The sequence below is a fragment of the Apteryx rowi genome, unplaced genomic scaffold (assembly GCF_003343035.1).
Source record: "Apteryx rowi isolate R43461 unplaced genomic scaffold, aptRow1 scaffold_53, whole genome shotgun sequence".
Classification (NCBI taxonomy): domain Eukaryota; kingdom Metazoa; phylum Chordata; class Aves; order Apterygiformes; family Apterygidae; genus Apteryx; species Apteryx rowi.
The window spans coordinates 1,200,873-1,215,011 of NW_020450794.1; positions in this window are offsets into that span (position 1 = coordinate 1,200,873).

Genomic DNA, 14,139 nt, shown 5'->3' on the forward strand with positions numbered 1-14,139 from the left:
GTGGAAGAACAGCTTCCCTTGCTTATTGAGCCCAGTTTGCAGTCATGGATTGATGGCCAGATAGAAGGATCTTGACCCATCTGACCTCTTACACAGCGCCAGCTGGAAAATCTTAAGTTAGTGATAGCTTTATTCAAACTTTCATTCATCTTGAAGATTGAAGCACAATTTTTTGGAAGACAGACTTAGGGATACGGTGCTGGGAGGAACCAGAAAGATGACTGCAGCTGGCTGTATGCAGTTGCAGGCACTGAGTCTGCTGAACATCAGCTCCTACCACCACAGGCCATAAAACTCTCTCCTGACTCCAGAACTAAAAAGCTTAAATCTTAAAGACTAAAAGTGATGAAGACCTCATCATGTGCCCATAAAAGCAGTGGTTAATCACTCTTCCCACTCTAAAAAAAAAAAAAAAGCAAAAAAAAAAGCCAAATTTCCTATTTTGGCAGCCATTTTCCAGGTAAAGGAAAAAGCCATCCATTAGTCTGAAAGCTCTTCTTTATTCAAAGTATATCTAGGATATCATCAGGTCACTATCTTGAATGAACTAAAGAGGCTGAGCTTCCACAGGCAGGTTTTCCAGATCTCTGATCATTCTCCTAATATTCTTTTCTGAGCTCTTCCTGATCTGTCAACACAATTTCAGCAAAACTGGACAGCAAGGAACCATAACAAAATGAATAAGCCCTTAAAGCAACATATGTTCTACAACATTTCCGAGGAGGAGGAGGACATAATTCAGCACAGAGAAGTGAAAGAAATAGCTGCACCATGACACAGTCTTGCTTGAAAACTTTGGAGACTCCAGGTCCCCACTGCATGTCAACACACAGCCTGGAAGAGTAACCAGGCCAGAAGGCTAGACTGCATACACACTAACAAAGTGCTGCTGTCTCTACAGAGCAAGGGTGAAGTCTGCTTTGTGTCACTGGAGAAAATTAGGCTGATATCTAACAGATGACATTTCTCAATAAACACGAGTGTTCACATCGTGTTCATCTTCTGGGAGATGTTACTAACCTGAAGAGCCCAAGTGCATACACAATACATGCAGGTATTGAGCATAACCTTGCTGCAGATTGCCTCCAACCTACTATGCAGATCCTTCCAGAATACAAGGTCTCAGCATAACACTCTTTTTCATTTTAATTTATTAATCTCCTTCATACTTATGTAAATCAGCGACTAATCACATTCATTGGAGCCGAGTGTTGAACAAATTTCTTACGTGTCTTTGCTTCCCAAGATCACAAAATATCTGTTTTTACTAGAGTGAGCTTCTCTCAAGCAGAGATTATCTAGCTGTGTGGCCATACTGATTTGCAGAGATGTGAAAAATGAGTGATTAATGGCCTGCTCACTAGTGACTAGTGCACTTTGGTACCTGGGATTGAAGGCTAGTGCACTCACTAACCAATTGCACCACCTAGCCCACAGCAGAGACAATTTTTAAGAGAACAGGTGAGCCAGAAAACAGCAATGTTTTGCAGTCACCTCCTGCAGCACTGCAAAGTATCAGGGGCCTGGTCAGGTGGAGAAAAAGGCAGGAATGGACACCACCTCTCTTCCTGCATCATATTATCTTTGGGCTCCTATTGCTTGTATTGAAGTAGAGCTCTTGTGCTCTCAGTCAGAGACAGCTGCCTCTTTGTATGAGGTATCCTATGAATGCAGGACAGTAAGAAGGTCTCAGTCCCAAAACACCTGTTTTATCCTGCTACAAAGGCAAAACAGAGTCAACGTGCCTGCACTGCCAGGATTATCCTAGTCCTTCGACATGGAGGCTCCACACTGCATAGCTATGGAGCTCATACAAACACAGCCACAGTAACATAACGCTCACCATGTAAATTGGTTGATATTATCCCTTTTGTTTTAATTTGGGAGCACTGAAGAACAGAAAAGTCAGCGACTTGCCCCAAATTGCACATGAGATTGATAGCACAACCAGGAACTGAATCTTCATCTGCAGAGACCTGCTTGGCATCTTCACTATATGGCCAAAATTCCTCAAACTGGGAATTTAGCCACTGACATCTGATTGCACATAGGAATACAAGGGCTCAGTTTCCTTCTGCTCACTTGCAAACCAGAATTCAGGGAATACATTCCTGCACCTAGGTATACAGAAATTCTGTTAATGCTTTGAATCACATGGTACGGAGTGGGAAAGTTTTGCCTCTTCTAGCTCCTATTTCAGTTAAGTCAAGTCAGACACAAAAAGAGTTTAGCCAGGCAGATCATGCACACAACAATTACTTGAAGCCTATAAGAAAACTCTCTGAGGGCTCATCTTGCTTCTCGAAGAGCCAACACACAGAGGAGTTCCCTGCAATGCCTTTCATGATCTCTATTGTTCGCAGGCTACTAAAGTAATGAATAGCCTTTATTTTTCCAAGTTGCAGTCACAGAATGCACATGCTAGTATTAAAAGGAAAACAAAAGTGCAGAAATGCCAAGATACTATGTAACACACAGCCCTTCATCACTTGCATTGATGCACAGTGTTACAAATTTTATCTAATCAACTGACATTTTAAGTAGTGGAGAATTTAACAAGAATAACAATGTGGTGACAATTTAGTCTTTCTTCCCCCTCCATAAAAACACTGTCTTCTGTTTGGTCTAGATTCAGGTCAAGACATTTCACTAATTTGCTAGTCATTAAAAAGATATTTTTATACCCAGCCTGTAATATTATACTCTTCAGTGATTATGATAGTTCCCAACAGAATTCCAGACTTGAAAATGAAGGCTGGGAAGCTGAGCTGCAATTATGATACTTTAAATAATTCCACAAAAGTAGAACCACTGTTAAATAATTTATAGTCTTTGATCTTGTCACAGATCTACTGAAATCTTCACATCACTCAAGCTAAATATTTTCAAACAGAAATGGGATAGGTTACTTCCCTCCACCCCCTTCTGTCATTGAAGGAGCTGAGGAAAATAAAGGTGCCGGGGCCAAATTCTTAGTTACTTTGGTTTAAGTTCCTTCAGTGCAACTTGCATGCGAGCGTTTCCTCTGGGGCTTAAACACATTCAGAAACAGGGCTTTCATAGCAGTATTTTGAAAGGTTAAGAAAGTAGCAGTTATTTTCATAAACCATTCCCCTCCAAAAGGGCATTATCCCTAATATTTAAAAAAATGCGGAAAACACTACTTTTCAGTTCTGCATCTCACATAGCAATAGCCAAGCCAAGCCAAGCGATGTTCTGTGAAGGACATGGCCCCCTGCCGAGTTCACCAGCCGGGCTGGCCGCAGCAGCAAGGCGAGGGAGCCTTACACAGGAGGTCCGGCAACACTGCCAGACCTCAGCAGACTCCGTAGGACCTAGAGAGGCACCGAACACGGCCAACTTCCTCAAGCGAGGGTCAGCTACAAACAGGCTGGTAACCAGGGACATATGTGAAAATGCAGTCTGTGCGAGACTGCGGGGTAAAAACAAAACAAAAAACTGTAACTTGTGTTCTAATCAGTCACAATCCGCTTTAATGTACCGCCAGTCGGGGATATGGACTATTCGCTGTTACTTTCAAGAACACTGGACAAAAAACTACACTCTAGTGAGAACTCTGTTAAAACCAATAGCACTGCTTACCAGTTGGAAGTGTCTTGCAAAAGCAGATTCAGAAACTTTGATACAAATTATAGGGGCTCAGACACAGGATCAAGCCATGCTGTTTGAAAAAGTTACCACTAATTAGCTGAGCCACAGTTGCTAATATGAGACAAGATAACACAGCTTAAAGGTCTTTCACCGCAGGCAAAACGAAGGCTGCACCACGCTGCAGCCCCAGAAGCCTTTGTGCATGCATATGTACAACCACAAAGGCTCAGCTGGCTGATAACTTGTTAAATTGACATAACTCGACTCTGTGTCAGGGTCCTAAGACTAATGAAACATGTAAAGTATGGCAGAAGTAAACAGCAGCTTTCCAGGAAACCCTTCATTTGCATTCTAATTAATGCAATGTGAGGCAGAAGTCATAAATAAAGGATTCAATCACAGTTCACTGTATAATAGGCGGACTGGTTTTATACACCTGATATGACAGCCAAGTACTAATGTGGGGTTATGGAATATGCCAGATCTAAACAAGCTATTCACGTCTGCAAATGACAAAAAGCGACATCACCAAAAATGATTTTCGTGATGCAATTTGTCTTTTAAAAACTTTCCCTCACTGGGAATAAATCACACCTCTTTTAGAAGATGAGAGGTATAAAGAAAATTCCATCTACAGGAGTCCTTGCAGGTGTGACAAACAGGATTTGAAGACTACGCTTTCCAGCCTTTAACCACTGGGGATGAGGAGAGTAGTTGCCATGCTCTGAATGTCCTAGCCCTGGCAAGGATTCAAGTCCCACTTGCCAATGGCTTGCAGAAGTCTTCGCAAAATAGCCACGAGCAACAAGGAGTCCTGTGCCCTCTTCCTGGCCTGGAGATGGGCACGTATGTATACTAGAAGAAGGATCAATTCAGCCAAAATCCCCAGGATGGCACATTCAACTGAGATACCAAATAGGAAAAAACAGAGTCTGGAAGAGATCTCTAGCATGTGAGGGTACAGGGCACTGAGATGCTTGAGCACCAGGTCTGAATCTTCTTAATGTATTTGATGGTCTTACCACAAGGAGCATATTGCCTGCAAAGGGTGGTTTTTTGGATCAGGCAGAGCCCTAGGACTGATTCCTGGTTTGCTTTGTAGACCTTGTGTATCACTGTTACCTCCTTTCAGCCATTCCCTCTTCGGGACCATACGACGCAGCCAACACCGAATGGTAAGTCCTGAGCACCGCAGGGCAGCAGGAAAGGACGCTGGCTGCCTTTGCCCACAATAAATTCATGTACATAAAACCATTCAGAAATTCAATTCTGATGTCCTTGCTGTGTGGGATAGTACATGTGTTTTATGTTACTTCGGGAACACTCTGGTAAGCGTTCTGTTGTATTTATGAAATGTAATCAGGTCAAGAAAAGAACAAGCAATTAAGTTACTCATTTTCTAATTAAAGATAAACAGAATTATTTAAAATATCCTGCTTTCCCCCCTTTTGAAAGTATAGTAGAAACACTAGAATATGTAAGTGACAAAAGATTATTGCAAACCAAGTAGCTCTAATGAAACGGTCCAGTAAATATAGGTACTATAAAAAAGTTAGGTCCGTTATTGTTTTTAATCAGTTTGCCACACTTGCTCCATGTTTCCGTTATCCTACCGCTGGCAGCAAGTCTTTTCATAGAATCCTCCGAGTTCTTTCACTTTTGGGAAAGCATACTTCGTTACTGGATATTTGTTTTTGTAACCATAGTGATAAAACACATTACTGGCAGCAGTCTTGGGATTTATAAATAGGTATCAGTCTTTGTTTAATTTCAGTAAGCCAGGACGAAATCAGTGGTGTTTCCACACACATGACTTCCATTAGTAGTGATGTACAACTGAAAATGCATCAGGCTAGTGCCTTTTATTTTTCTTATTTTTTGTTTCTTTACATGTAAAGAAGGCCTGAAAGTTTTGGGGATGTTTAAAAAAGGCTTTCCTAGAGAAACATTGATGACTGTGGAACTGGAGAAGTCACTAATGCCAGGACTGCAACTACCAGTCTCTTTGGAAAAATAAAAATATTTTGTTGGGAGGTTTTTGTTTGTTTCTATTCCGTTAAATTGTTTAAGATGTGTTACTCTGGCAAATATCCACCCAACTCCAAGTGCTAACAAACACGGTCAGGAACAAAAACCTATTTTGAAAATTTAATACATCGCCTGATGCTTAATCCGCATTATGCTGAAATAACGCCCTGCTGGCGCTTGCCGCAGAGTACAGGGACAAGGCACCGACGAGCGCAGCACCGCCTGCGCTTGTAGCCCAGGCCAGGTACTATCCCCGGGGCGAGCCACGCGCCGGCTGTCCCCCGGGGCACCGGCAGCAGAGTCGCAGCCGGGCTGGCCAGACCGCAAGGGGTTAAGCGGCTCCGGCCAGTGTGGGTGCGGGGGGGCCCACGCCAGATTAGCCGAGGAGCACACGCTTCTCACGAGCGGGGAGCAGAGGCGGTTTGCTGCCCGTGCCACCCTCCGACAAGTCTCTTGCACAAGTCGGCAGGACGCTCCTCCGGTTATGGCGCGCGGCAGGGCTTGGCTGCGGCTCCAACGGAAAGGGAGGCGCGGGGGAAGCCTCTGGTAGCAGCATGTACACAAGGGAAGCTGGGCACAGCGGCAGTTCTCTTTCCAAACCTCCCTGCTCCCGAAAGGCCACCCATGGGACGCGGAGCTATTGTTCCGTGTGGCCACAGGCCACCACCGTGCCAGCTCCCAGGCCTCGCGCAGAGAAGACGAAGACTGCCCTCTGCCTTCCTCGCTTCGGAGGCCAGTTGTAGCACAAATGAGGCAAAAAAATCACAGGCTGGCAGGGGCACAAAAGCCAGCTGCAGCCTTACCGTAGGGAAGCAGGCTCCAGCAGCACCCTTGCTCATGCCGGCGGCTGGTGAAGGAAAGGAAGGAGACTTTCTGGAGGGCCCCCGGGGCAGATCAGCCCGGAAACCTTGCACGCTCCGGTTTAAGCCTCACGGGCCACACAGCAGCGAATCGGGAGAGCAAGGAACGGCTCCCTGCTCAGGGCGTACTCAGTGCGTCGCTGCCAGGCCACGGGCAACGCGCCCCAGATGGGCCTCCCCCTTCGGGGCGCCAAGAGGGGGACCTGTGAAACAAGGAGGTGCCCTGAGCGGCCGGGGAAGGCAAGCTGGCCGCAGACACGCCAGCAAGCACCTGCTCGTGTCAACGGGGAGCTCGACACACTCGCCCAGGGTCCTCGGAGGGCCGCGAGCGGAGGACAGCGGCTTGGCACAGCTTGCTCCCTTTGCTTAGTGTACACGTCTACAGAAGCAACAGCAGGACTAACTCCAGCTCTCCCTCCGTTGCAAGGGGAAGAGAAGGGGGGAGATCTTTCCAAGTCCCCAAGGATCAAGCGTCCTTTTCCAGAACAGTGTTTTAAGGAGCACAGTTTATTTTCTTTGCTACCTCCCATTTCACTTCCACTAGGCTTTCGGTTAGTGGCAGGGCAACATTCCCCACGGAAGCGGGGTGAGATTTAGTAATGGCAGAGTTATCTGGAGCCTTGTGCGCCGAACCAACACTGCATTTCTCACAAATAGGAAACACGCGTACAGGTCATAAATCATGGGCCCCACTATGAGCGGCTTGTCCCTGGAAAGGTGTCGGTGCACATACATTTGGATGGCTACTGCCCTCAGGCTGCCTGAAGGAAGTTTTGACCCAGGATATTAATACAGTTTATTTGATACAGAACTAACCAGGCTGGAGCTGAGAGGTCTGTTCATATTACAAGAGTGTGGGCCTTCGGGAGATTAACACCTAGAGAAAATGCATCTGTATTTGTTTTGGGCAAAGCTACAATTTAAATTCTTATGTTATCATACAAACTAGACAAGATAGATAATCAATGCCCTTTGATAGCTTGCATCGAGGAGCTGAGCTAGTTTGGTTTTGCAAGATCATTATTCGGCATATAATTCTTTCTGTGTTCATTTATATTTAAAGTCAAGTCAGGCATTTATTTTCCTGAGGTTTTATGAATTCATACCTATATTTTCATCTCTCATCATAAAGCAAAACTGCCTGGATTATGTCAGTTCTGTGCTTTTCTGCAGGAATATAAAAAAATATTATATCGTTGCAAAACATTATGTCATAGAAGTCATATATATGTCAGGCTAAAAGGAATCTTAAGAGGTCATCCAGTCTATCTTCTTGCCCAGAAGCAGTATCAAGCTTACTTCCAACCATGACAGATGTCTGTCAAACTTCTTAAAACCTTCAGAGAAAGGGAGTCTACAACATCCCTAATTAACCTCTTCCAGTGCTTATCAATCCTATACAGTTAGATTTTTCTTTCCTAACAACCAAAAACTTTGCTACCAGTGAAGCCAATCCATGAATTTATTTTCACATCTTGAACCCACACCTGAGGTAACTTTGAACGCTTTGAAAACCCTGGCTTCTAAACTTAAGTCCTCAGATAATCTGCACCTTCAGATAACACACCTCAAATCAAATATAGACACATGGTGGTGATCAGGGTAGGGAGAGCAGCTAGCACAGATCAGGGTCAGCAGTATCGTTGAGAGGTAAGCTTATGGTAAACTTCTCATTTGCCTGAGCACATAAGACGACTGATCTCCTGCTAAATCTGAGTTCAGTTTGGTTTTACACAGAACCTTCCAGTTGCACATGTGAAATTATGGTACTTTCTCTCCTATCCTACCCTCACTGGACATGGTGACTGATAGATCTTCATCCTCTTCCTAGCAACATTTGCCTACTAGAAGACTTACACCCTCCCTCAATCATATCTTTTCCGGACAAACACACACAAATCTTTCAAACTTTCAGCCCAGAGCATATTTTCTAAATCTTAGACCTTTTTTTCTGGATTTTATCCAATTTTTCTGCATCACCTTTAAAAGAAGCCAACAATTGGACATAAGAATTCAGCTTCAGGCTTCTCGTCACTGAACAGAGGATGTCTTGCACACAACAGCTTTGCTAACACCCTGCAGGCTAAGAGTTGCTCTTTTAATGACATTATCACATTTTTTATTCCTCTTCCACTTGCAAGCCACTAAAACTCTGTATTCTTTCCTGCTGCTAAGTCACTGTGTGTTTACAGATTTACAGATTATCTGACACATAATACTTTGCACTTTTGTAAACTGTGTTGTCGCACTGATAACAGACAGTTTTTCCACTGTATTGAGTTCATCTGTACTTCTAATCCTGCCTTCTGAAGAACTTCTGTACCGTCCCAGCCTAGTATCCTCCATAAATTTTAAGCATTCACTTTCTAGTTCATCATCCAAGTCAGTAATGAAAATATTGACTAGAACCAGGCTCACAATTAACCCTCTTCTGAAAGCAAAAGTGGATTCTCATTTTAGCAGAGCATCACTGATAACTGCTTTCTCAGTGTGGGTTTTCAAAGAGTCAGGCCTTCTCCTGTTACTTAGGCCAAATTTCTCCAGTTTACATATGAGCATGTAATGTGTCATACTGTCAAAAGTCTGGTTTAAGTCAAGATTCATCACATTTACCACTTTCTCCTTATCCACTAAGCCAGTTTCCCTGTGAAGGAAGGAAATTAGATTGGTTTGACATGATTTGTTCTTGACAAATCTGTGTTGACTGTTTTTTATCACCTTATTATCTGCACGGTTCTTATACACTGATTGCTTAATAATTTGTTCTAGTACCTTTCCAAGTATCAAGGTTAGACTGACTGGTGTATAATTCCCAAGACCCTCCCCTTTCTCCTTTTTAAAGACAGGTACTACAATCTATTAAAAAATAAATGCTGAAAAAAGTACTATAACTTCAAGAGAAGCAAGAATTTGTGTGCATTGTGACAGTTACATGCACAAATTTAGACAAGAAATGCTTAGCTGTTTTCTGGAAAACGTAGGCCAAAATGGTAAGTTGAATTTATCCGTTGCATTATCTCAGGATGAGACAAAATAAGCAAAGTCTAGGGTACATGACCAGAAATGAATATTATATAAACAGAATCATTCATTGTCACAGAAATATGATAACTATTATGTAACTTCTTCCAGCCTCCTGCCAGTGGATGATTATTTCCTACAGAGTATTTTCCACTGCTTTGTTCAACAGAGATTCAAGCAAATCAGTAAATAGTTTCCCCCCACTTCCCTTGGGAAACTGTTGCATGCCTATACAACAATCAGTTCGGTCCCATTGAAAACAATAATGCAATACTGAAACACGAAACATATTTAATAGCAGCTAATTGTGACAACAAATATGTAGTAGGAACATTATCCCTCCTTTCCTTCTCCCATTCAGACAACTCTGTTTCCCTCCACAGGTATTCTCCTATTTATTCTTGTATTGTTTCTCCTCCGATTTCTGAATAACTCATACTTTTTGCATTTCCCATACCAAACTCACAGTTCAAACAATTCTGCAGAAGGGCAGAGTTGGGATAGACAGGGGGCTTAAGACAGTGTATTTCAGACCAGTAGAAGGGTTCTAATATTGCTGGTCTGTATAGCTCCTTCCCCGGCTTTCTATGTGTACACGTTCCCACACACACACACACATTAGTGTCTGCAGAGGTAAGTGGAGAGTCGAGGAACACCTTATGTGTTTTCTGTGTGCAGTTATACCACGTCCCTACCATATTCTCACTGGTCCCTACCACAGTTCCTGGTGGAGAGACAGGTCTTCTTCAAAGCCATGATCTTGCAACGAGAAAGTACAAGAACACCACTACATCCACCTCCATTATAAGGCTGCTATAGCAGAATGGTTTTTTTCTTATCCATGATGTTGCATTACTTACTAGATTCCACCTGTTAATAAGTAAATCAGGATAGATCTTGTGCAGACACTGACCTTTTGAAGACCTTCTAAATGCACTGAAAATTTGAAATGATGCTCAAGGAGGAACTTCATGGATCTGAGGGTGGACACAGGGAAAATGTTCAGGTGCCTATCTTAAAAAGTGGAGATTAAGTAAATAAATAGAACCCTTAAGCTTGTTCATTTTTAGCATCTGAAAAAACCCTACCTCTTCACAAAGCATTCTTGATCCAGAATACACATAGTTAAAATGCTAAACTGTAAAAATATGTTCAGATCTGTTCACTTAAATGTGAAGGAATATAGTGCATCTTCCCTTATCATCACCAATGTGCATGATACACTCATACACACACCCACAAAGAAATACACACACACACACACACACACACACACAAGCAGCTGGACCCAGCAAAGACAAACCTAAACATTGTCTAGATGCTGCCTAGGTACTACAGTACAACTATATTAAAATGTCTAAAATACAGACCATGGCCTCAGTCAGTTAGCCCTCATTAAGTCCAACCTGTCACTTCACTACTTTTTTCCTGATTTACTAATTTAATCTGATCCAGCTCCATTCAAATAATTCTGGTAAACTGACATGTGTGGAGGAGAACAGGCTCCCAAGTCACTTGCAAGCCAGCAAATACTCCACATCTACCACTATTCCAGCTATTTCAGATATGCTCAGCCCATTTCTATTTGTAACAAGTTCAGAGACTCACAGGTTTGTGACCAGCTGAGAACACACTGGGTTCTTATCATCACAACGGCTGCTGAGATTTATTTCTTTATACCAATCCTTGCATCTATTGAAATAAAGTGGGATTAGTTTTGATGTTGACTTTGGATACCCTGTAGCCTACTCTCCCATTCAGATATTGGTTGGGAGTGAAGTATAGCTGCAGTATCATATGATAAACCCACTGCATGAATAAATGCTGTTTCCCATTCTCCATGCATTTAAATCAGAGGTAGTTGACCTGTTTAGGATATAATCTATTCAGATAATAAAATCCAGCTGGCATGTAGTAAAACGTTTTAATCCATGATCCATGCATATACTTCTCTAGAAACAAAGATGGTTACAGACTGCAGCATATAAAACTTGCCCTGAGCTAGAAAGCCAAAGCCCTTTAGCACAGAGACATTTTTGAATTGTGAACTTTATAAAACCCAGCCCATAAGTTCTGCAGATGTAGCTTGATTATTGCTGAGAAAAATCTAAGATGTTAACTGCCAGTGTTAACTCATATAAGCTGGTATTTGTAAGAAGTGAGCAGTATAACTTGTATTGTATTTCTCACCTTTCCAGTACAGTGAAACCCAGATATGGTAAATTAACACTTTATTTTTGCTGTGGAACAGTTCGGGAGTTTTAATGGGGGTAAGGATGTGTTTTCTTCTCTGCCATTTCTAAAGATTGTACAAATCAAAGTGTACTTTGTAAAAGAATTTTATTACCTGTTTAATAACTTTTTAAAAGGTTCTAGCATTGCATCATGGGACTTACATACATGGCAGGTCTTTTCCTTCACAGATAAATAAGGAACATAACCAAGCAATGCTTAGTAACAGTAATGGCAGTTGCCATTCAGAAATCCCTTGCGCATTATAAGCAAAGAGATCCAGAAAGGCTAGTTCACTTGAAACATTTTTAAAGACATGGGTTTTGGACACAGAGCCACACAAGCTGTTTAGCAGCAGATTATCCAGACCATATCAGTTTTCCTTAACCTTACAGCTGTCTGTGACTGTAATTTTAAATTGTTTTCTATCCAAGAGCAGAAAGGGATAGAACCAAGCTAATATACAGAGGCATGCTTTAGACTATGACCACTGACAGCTAGTTCCTTCACCTGGCTGCACACAGATACCACTTCATTCCAGCTACCCAAGGCAGGACTTAGCAAGATGTTTTTTCCTTTTGGCATTTCATGCTTTGGAGAAGCTTCTTTGCATGCTAATAAAGATGCCAGGAAGACCAGCTGCTCCTAAACAGTTTACAGGGAAACTGATATAATTAATTCACAAGTTGGAAGCACATTTGACAGGGAGAATTGTTTTGTTACCCCAAACAATCGAGAAGCTCATATGTGAAATGTACATGCAAGTACATCTGCACTCACTTAAATCCCATACATTTATGCTATCCTCATTGAAGACAATGTAGGCAACTCTTATAGCTAGCCATGAAGATGATTTGCAGAATAATCCAAATACTGCTGTGCAAGGAAAAGTTTGATCAATAGGCCCTATAACTTAGAAGGTATAAATTTATGTCACTTTGATGGTGTGTCCAAGAACAGTAAGATCAATCAAAGTCTGCCCAGCTGGCCATGTTTACCATGGCCTTGGCCTTCACTGGGTCACCACAGCCATGACTCCACCAAACTTAATGCCCAAGATTCACAGCAATAAGGACAGGATTGTTTAAGCATCTTTTTTCCCTTGCTTTTTCTTTTTTTCCAACCATATTCACATAAGCTTGTCACCCATTTGCATACATTTGAGCAGTCTGCCTGACTATAAGGCATCTGCACTTTTATGTTCATTTCCCTGACATCTGGAGTGCTATAAATTCACTCCTTGCCTTACTTTTTTTTTTTTCTTTTCTTTTCTTTTCTTTTTCTCTCTCCCTCTCTCCCCCAAAGAAATGTTGGCAGTAGCACTGGTCAATCTAGTCACCTTCAGATCCAAACTCACTGGAGGTTTCCAAGCTTGAATGACTCAAACTGGACCAAAAAGTTAAAGGCTGGTGGAAAACACACCAATGGCATCTCCGTAAGGAAAGAGAAGTGTTGTTGTTTTACCTCAACATGATTTGAAGGAAAATATTTACAATGAATGACAGAAGAGCTTGGATAAATGGCTAAAGTTCCCTCAGGACACCTCTGAAGGAGGCCACCAGCAGCAGGTACAGCCAGCTCTCATCCACTTCTGCGACCTGGTTACTGGGTAAGCAGAAATTGATGCCAGCACCCCATGTAAAAACATGCCCCATGGTGCTTTGGGGCTGAGCAGTGGAGCAATTCTGCAGCCTCCCTCCATCTCTCTCTTTGGACTACCAGACAGGTAAGAGATCACCATGCCACTGAGTGTGGGGCAACTGGAGATCATACAGCACATATGAAAGCTGTACATTTGTTTAGCAGGAGGGTTTGGAATAGCTGAGCACCCAAAAGGGACATAAGAGAACCACTTTGTAAATCTCCATGGCATTGCAACACACAGTGCAAACGTACAATTAAGTTTTGCAAACCTGGCCAGACACCAAAGGTTTTGAAGTTGGCTGAACACTAAGTTCCCTGATTCCTCTCCTGACTCTTAGCTTTCCCCGTAGACTGAAGCAAAAAGTACAGATAATACTAGGCTGCTCATTCTTCTGTTGACCAAACACTAATATATTTTCCCTGCTCCGTTGAGACAGATGAAATAAGAGAAAGAAAAACAGGGCCAGTCTGGTGTCTGTTGAGGGATCATCTCTTACCAACCAAGAAATGGCAAAATCCTCCTAAACGTCCTTTTGGGAATATTTATTTTGACCTGCACTTTTACTGTAATTGTGATAATCCAATAGATTTGCTAAGCACTAAAGCGTTAACTGGCATATCAGAGGAATGCCTACTGGGTGATGTGTCTGCATGGGAAGAGAACTGAAAATGTAGTTTACATAAGGGTGTGGACCATATGTGACAAAGAATACATTATGGTATATGTTTCCTTCATGGTAAA